The sequence below is a fragment of the Vitis vinifera genome, chromosome 18 (genome assembly GCF_030704535.1).
Source record: "Vitis vinifera cultivar Pinot Noir 40024 chromosome 18, ASM3070453v1".
Taxonomy (NCBI): domain Eukaryota; kingdom Viridiplantae; phylum Streptophyta; class Magnoliopsida; order Vitales; family Vitaceae; genus Vitis; species Vitis vinifera.
In genome coordinates, this window is record NC_081822.1 from 12,588,973 (window position 1) to 12,597,559 (window position 8,587).

Consider the following 8,587-nt stretch of genomic DNA (forward strand, 5'->3'; position numbering starts at 1 on the left):
AAATTATAAGAAAAAAAAAAAGAGAAAGAAAAAAAAAACTCTTTATCTCTTACAATGCTTTATTGATAATGCCATAAATTCTATTACTTGCTTAAGATAATGTATCAACCATGAAATATTTAATCAATAAATTTAAGTTAATGATTTTTCAAACTCCGAATAAATAAGCAATGACATGTGTGCCATGTTTTTAATTTTTTTTAAAAATGTGAGAAAAAAAGGTAGAAAAAGTAATAATTTTTTTTAAAATATATAAATTATTTTTATATGTTATTTAAAACTTATTTTATTTATCATAAAATGTGCATAATATTTTTATTTTTGAAAAATGTGAAGAAAATAATTTATTTTAATAGTGAAAAGATCTTTTGGACACCTTAACAATATACATTAAGAATTATTTGAGTTAAATATTTAATAAAATATATACATTAAGAATATATATCATGATTATACTTTAATGGTGAAAAGATCTTTTGGACACCATCCAAATGCCTCGACTAAATTTCTTAATTGTGTTTACCTCTTATGAATTCATATTAAGACCTAATTATAAAATATTGATGATGTTGAAAATATTATAAAAATCATCTCTTCATACATTTTGGTTCACAATGTTTATTATCTTTTATCGATGTCTTAACAATCAAATTACATAACATTAGTGTAACTCTTATTAAATCCCTAATAAGTTTAGAATGTTTTAATATTGAAAGTCTAGTAATTAATCTCTCAAAACATTCCTAATTACACAAATTTCATAAGCTAGTACAAAGTTAGGTCTTGCCTACCCATATTAAGCATTTCTTCATTTTCTTTCACTCTAAATACCTGAGCTCAAGTTTCGAATGTTACAAGGACTTTGAATGAACATCTTGTAGGGATTACTTAAACTACTTGTAGGAATACTCAAACAACAAATATCATATTATAATCCATTCAAGATCTCGTATTAATAACCCAAAAATAACAAGATCATGTCAAATCAGATGAAGAATAAATTGAAAGCATATTTAGATCCATTGTGACATAGTGGAATGTAGTTTTACTCCTTCACGTCTAAACCTTTTTTCTTCAGAGAAAAAACCCGTATTTAACTCAATAATGGGATATGAGTAAATTCTCTAAAAAGATGTTTAGACTTGATATTAACCTATTTATATATATTTGGCCCTCCATAAAAATAAAATAAAATCAAGTGGTCTCTACGCGTTAATGTCCATACTTAATGAGATGTTTAAGACCAATAAAAAAATAAAAACTAAAAAAAAACTTATATGATCATTTTAATGGGCTAAACGAAAATGACAACTAATAATTTATAATTAATCAACATATATGGACCCACTTTAATAATTTCCCAACACATATCATTCATTTTTTCATTCGTTTTCATGTTTAAATAACAATGAGAATGAGATCAATAATGATTTCGAATGAAATGAGATTTCAATTCATATATAGAAGAAAGTATTTTGATTCCCTAATACTAGTTATTTTTAAAAACACTTTTCAAAAATTTTAAAAACAAAAACTTATTTGAATAAGTTTTCTTAAAAATAATTTTTTAATTTTATTTTATGAAAAACTAATTATAAATTCAATATATGTAATACAAAACAAATTTAAATAAAGTCTTATTAAAAATAAAAATAATTTTGTAATTACAAATTGGGAAAATAAAAGTTAATCTTAACTGGGAAAACACCTAAGAGAGGGTTAATTGAGTTTTTAAAAATTACTTTTCAAACACAATAAATTCAAGCAAAAGAAGCACAAATATAAAGAAATAAGATTAGAGAAAGCAAACTCGGATTTTATAGTGGTTCGACACTTCTTACTTACGTCCATTCTCCTCAAGCTCCTAACCGAGTAAGAGTTCCACTATACTTGAAGATTCAATCAAGCTTCCAACACCTTTACACTTGGATTCTGGTTCCAATGGTCTCTTACACAATCCCTTCAAATCTTTGCTCACTTGAAGCTTCTAATACTCAAATAAACAAGTTTAAATCTCTCAACCTAGCTCAACAAGAACTCAAATACAACTTAAATGCTAAGATGAATCATAAGGGTGTACTAAAAAATATGCAAGTGGAGATTTAATGCACCAAAGAAAGAATGAGAGCTTTTGAGTCAAGGATAAGTAGGTAAACAAATAAATGCAAGTGTTCTTTTACTCATAAATGAAGTGAAGCTCTCAATATATAAATTTATAGTCTTAGGAGCCAAAATTCCAAAAAGTAACCTTGATCGGTCAAGCCATAGCTCAATCGGTTTACTAGCCGTTGGACAATAAATACATGGTAGGTGATCGTTAGGCCTCAATCGGGCCTTGACTGAACATCAATCGGGGAGGCATAGCTATCGACCAGGAATGCAAGGCTACTAAAAGAGAGATAACATATTTTTTTGCATCTCTCAATTATACCTCGACTGGGAAAGTATAACAGGTTGATCAGTACCCTAATCGATTGACTAGTACCCTACCCGGTTGAGCCGGTTGACTAGTACCTCAACCGGTTCACCATTTTTTGCCCAAAAACCTATATTTTTTCATTATTTTCGCTTCTAACACTTAGACCAAATCTTTAGGTAAATTAATATGTTAATTTTGAAACGATTTGTCTAAGGTTCATTTGATAAAACTCGGGTTTTGATGGAAATATAACTTTAATGCATAAATTGAGTTTTTAAAGATGCATGAAAAGATATGAAAATCCTAAGTGCACCCATGCATTCAACTTACATATGTTTCCAATGATTAAAGGGTCTTCCATTTGTCTTGATCTTGCATCCATTGGGTCATTTGATGAATTTCTTAGATATCCTTTTGAATTTCCAAACTAAAACTTGAAATTCTTTATAATTCAAACCAATTAACAACTTAATCATGGTTTGTTATCATTAAAACGTGATTAGGAGAACCCTTAGGCTAACACAAATAAATTTTAAAAAGGGTTTAATACACTTTACCTCCTCAACCTATCCCGTGTTTTGCACATTACCCATTTAGCTTTAAAATCGAACACATTGCCCCTTTAGGTTTAAAATCAAACACATTGCACCCCAAGCTTCTCAAATTGCAACACTCTGCCTTTTTCGTTGAACAATGTTAATTTAAGTGGATGGAAGTGTCACGTGTTGTACACGTAACTGACCAATAAAAGGTAGATTTGTAAATTCTTAAACCCAAAAAGCTACTCCTCCTTCAGTCTTTATTTTTATTTAAGTCTATAATACATTATAGCCTTAACCCTATTTGGCTGCTAAGAAAATGTAAAAACAAAACGAATCAAAGTTCTTAAATTGTAATATCCATTGACCTTACTACAACTAGTCAACATAGTTGAGTAGAGATTTCAATTTCCTTTTAGAAACCAGATCAAAGAAAACCCATAACAACCCAAAATTTCAATCTTTTTTTTTTCCACCACTTTCTCTGCAACCAAACAACAACATATAAAGTCAAACCACCCAAATCCCACATTTCACTGAGCATTTCACACACAAAAACAATTCCGTCCAAATGGTTGCACCAAAAAACAAAAAAGTCATTCCAATAATCACACCATAAAATGCCCATTTGTAGACCCCCAAAATTCAAAACTCTAAGCTCCCTTAGCTCATTTTTTAGAGGTGGAAGATCTATAAGAATGTATGATTAGGGTTTGAAGATTGGAGTAGGAAAGAGAAGAAGATAGTAAGAAGATAAAGACAAAATGCTGAAATTGCTAACCACCTATAAAAAGAAGGAAATGCTAAAAATTGAACCCCAAACAAGGCTAGGGTTGCAATTTGTTGCAAACGAAAATGAAAATGAAGACAGAGAGAAAGAGAGTTGTTTGAGGATTTTTAGGTTTGAGAATTTACAAATATATCCTTCATTGGTTAGTTATGTGTACAACACATGAGATTTCCATCCACTTAAACTAACATCCTCCAACAAAAAAGGCCTCTGTTGCAATTTAAGAAGTTTGGGGTGCAATTTATTTGATTTTAAACCTAAAAGGGTAATGTGCAAAACATATGATAGGTTGAGAGAGTAAAGTGTATTAAACCCTTTTAAAAATATATTTTTTAATAAAATATGAATAGTAACATTATGATAAAATCATAAATTATATATTTTTTTATAAATATGTTTTAAAAAAAATATGGATATTGACATCTTATAAAAGCATTGTTGATTTATTTAGTTAAAAATTAATAATGATAATTTTAAATCAATAATTGCTAATACTATTATTTTTTAAATGTTAACTTATAACTTTCTTTTTAAAAAATCGTTTCTCAAAAATGGCAACCAAACACTAGTATTAATTTTTAAAAATAGATTTTTTTTTTTAAATCAAGAGGCCTAAATGGGTTTTTATTATTTAGAAAAAAAAACTTTCAAAAATGTTTTTTTTAATGAAAATAAAAATGATTTTAAACTACATATAATTTTTTTTAAAATACAAACAAAAGATTGTTTTAAATTATATTTATAGATATTATTGTCAAATTATTTATTTTTTCATTCTCATTTATATTGTTGCCTAAAAGGATAAATAGGAATGAGAAGAAAATTTTCATTCTTGTTCCTCGTTCCCATATTCTAAACATGCCGTAAAAGTCATCCTATTAAAATTTGAAATATAAGAATGGTTAGTCTAGTTTTATAAGAAAATATGGATATTAATAGCCTCAAATAAATATTTTTGTAATTTAAATACATAATATAACCGACTTATAGAGTTACAATTAATATTGATGAGTCAATTTATATCCCGTCGAAGGTCATCCATGTGATAAAATAATTCAATTGAAATATGGTATGAATAGTAATAAGATAAAAATATAAATTCAAATAGGATTAATAATCAAATCATAACACATGATATATAATTTCTGTTGTATAATCTATTTACCTTATTTAATAATCAAATCAAATTGAATCTTTTATGAGTCTATCTTATTTATCTCATAACCCTAGATGTTTATAATTCAATTTTGTTTTATTTATTCAAAAACAATTCTTAAATGAGTCTAATGTGAGTAAAATTAAATAGAGTTATCATCAAATTATTCATCACAATGAGAAGATATGTTGGGAAATTATTAAAGTGGGCCCACATGTGTTGATTAATTGTAAATTATTAACAATTTTTTTCAACTAGCCCATTAAAGTAATCAAATAAGTTTTTGTTTATTTATTAGGATTGAGTATATCATTAAGTGTGGGCTTTAGTATATAGAGACAACTTTATTTTATTTTATTTTTTATGATGAACCAAAAATAAAATAATATAAATAGGCTCAGTCTTCAACCTAAACACGTTATAAATTCTACCTATATCCCATTGCTAAGTAAAACAAGCCTTTTCTCTTTGGAGAAGAAAGGTTTAGCCATGAAAGACTAAAATCTCTTCCACTACATCACAATGGATCTGGGTACACTTCCGATTTATTTATTTTGATGATTTACATGATCTTAATTTTAGGGTGAAACACATTATCTTGATTTTGGGGTTTTAACTTGATTTTGTTGTAGTTGAACTATTAATATGAGATCTTGAATATGTTCTAAAATGAGATGTAATATTTAGGTATTCCTATAAGTAGTTTGAGTAATCCATACAAAATAGATTCAAGTTAAATTCATATTATACAAATTGATCGATAAAATAACTTATTTATTAAATAAGGTTATATACAATCATATAAATTTGATGGCAATAGGATTATACTCGATCCAAATTGATAAAAAATATATTAAATTCAAATTATATCGAGGAATCGTGCTTTTATATATGGTCGTGAAATTTCTTCAAGAGCTTAGGGTTTTCTCACAACCTCTCAATTCAAATCATGTAATGTTTAGCTTAATTAAATTCACACAAGAGGCGGAGATTTCATGTAATCCAAAACTCAAATTGAACCTTTGATGGACACATGGTTGGTTCTCGATTTTTTTTTCCACACTGTACTTTCTAGAAGGGCAAAAACAAAAAGAAATTTAAACATAACCAAAGGATTCTAATTCAATAGCAACGTAATCACTATTTCCCCAGCAACAACAAGGCTAAATGGAATAATTTTCAAAGATAATCTCTACTTTCTCTTAATCCAAATAGTAACACAACAACGAACTGTAGTGATTTTACTTTATTCTAATAAAAAAATGAATTTTATTTATAATTTTATTTGTTAATTGTTTTCGAAACAGTTTTAAAAATTATTTTCTAATTTTTTAGATAATTAATGTCTATTTGAAAACTTAAAATATTTTTAAACTTATTTTGTATATTTTAAAATAAGTTTAAAAATAACTTTTATATTTAATATTTTATTTTTAATCATTATTGTTATTTTAAAAAATAATCTTAAGAAAATAAGTGAAAATAGTTAAAAGATATTATTTTAAATTAAAATATTTTTTATTTTGAATAACAAAAAATAAGTTTTAACTTTTAGATAGGTTAATACATTTTCCTTTTTTTGTTATAAAAAAATAAAACTATTTTCAAAAACAGTTTCTACAAACAATTATAGCTTTTTTTATTTTCCCTCGTTAAATATGCCCCTCCTTTCATCAAAATATCAATTCTATTCATCTATTGGCTCCTCATGGAATCATCACATCGATGTTGCATGTTTCATTGAATCATACTCATCCCAAAGTAATTATAATTCAATGTATGATTTAATTGGAGAAGTTGTGGAAAGATTGGGGTTTCACATAGGGCTTGCTTGGTTTTTTCATTTAACGTCTTAGACATTTTTATTAGTATGTGATTTAGTTGATTTAGAGCCCGTTTGGTAGTGATTCTAGTGGAAGTGTTTTCATTTGAAGTGTTTTCTGCTATAATGTTTCTGTAAAAAACACTTTTATGATAATCAGAAAAAATGATTCTAAAGTGTTTTTGATAATATATTGTATAAATATAAAAACACTTTTAATATTAATAAATTACCAAAAAGGACATATAATTTTAATTAAAAAAAATGGTATGATAAACAAAAAAACTTTTTATTAATGAAAAAACATCTAAATCACTAAAAAAATAACATTGAATAAAAGATAATTTTAAAATTAAAACAATATATGATTACCTATTAATTTCTAAAAAAAAAAAAGACTTTTCTAATTAAAAATAATAATTTTTTTATCACTATACTAAAATTTTAAAAATATTTACAAAAAACATCTAAATCAATAAAAATAAAAAAAAAACATTGAATAAAAGATAATTTTAAAAGTAAAACAATATATGACCACCTATTAATTTCTAAAGATAATTTTGGCATTGAATCTTCTCTCTTCGCCGATAAGTTTCTCCGTTTCGTTAGTTAAGATCCTGATTTCTATTTTTCATTCTTTTTTTTTAATCATACTTGAGATACGGTGATCGCAGGCAGCATCAAGATTTCGTGTAAAAACATTTGAGGATTTACAGATTTCATTTTTTCATACTTTCCTCCTAACCAAACAATCCTAAAACCCAAAACCCTAACTAACATTTCAAGGCAATCAGACATTAAAAAAAAATGGAAAAGGAAAACAAAAAAAGAATAGAGGGTTACCTTCGATCCACGATCTCGAATGAAAATAGAGGTTTACTGTGTTGTCTCAGATGGAGAGCGATGAAGGAGGAGAATAAAGGAGAGAGGTATGAACGAAAGGGAATAAAGATATCGAGAATCACTGGGGGGCATTTTTGGAATATTTCAAAAAAATTGAAGTGTTTTTTTAAAAAAAACACCTGTCAAGTGATTCTCTAAAAATCACTTCAAGTGTTTTTCCAGATTTTCAAAAGTGTTTTTTAAAATTTGCCAAACACTTTATTTTCATCCCAAAAACACTTAAAAGTGTTTTTCAGGGTAGAAACACTTTTAAAAATCACTGCCAAACGGGCTCTTAGTTTTTCACTTCGCTAGGAAAAACAATTTTGATTTATAATAAAAAAGGAACTATTTTAAAACATATTTAAAAACATAAAAAAAATAATTTAAAAGCATTTCGATTCCAAAAACAGAATTTTGAGCTTTAAGCTTTGTTTGGTAAATGTTTTTTCAAAATAATTATATATATAAAAAATTGATCCAAAATAGATTTTTGAGTTTTAAGCTTTGTTTGGTGAATATTTTTTGAATAATTATAAAAAATGATTTTTAAGAACAGTTTTAAAAAATTGTTCTCCAAAATATTTGTAAAACAAATGTCTGTTTGAGAATTTGAAACTTATTTAACTTATTTTCTATGTTTTCAAATATGTTTTAAGTAATACTTTATTTTTAATCATTTCTCATATTTGTATTATTATTTTTTTAAACATGTATTAGAAATATAAATAAAAATAATTTAAAAATATTTTCTTAAAACAACATATTTTTTGTTTTTTGATTGTTAAGTGTGTTTTCAAAAAACGGTTTTTATTGTATAACTCATCCACTTATAAATCAAATAAAAATTTATAATATATTTTTTAATTCACATTAATAATATATTTACATTATTAAAAATAAATTTACTATCAATTTTCAAATTTCAACCACATTCAATTTAAATAAATCAATTATTATAAATCTTGTAAATCTCTTT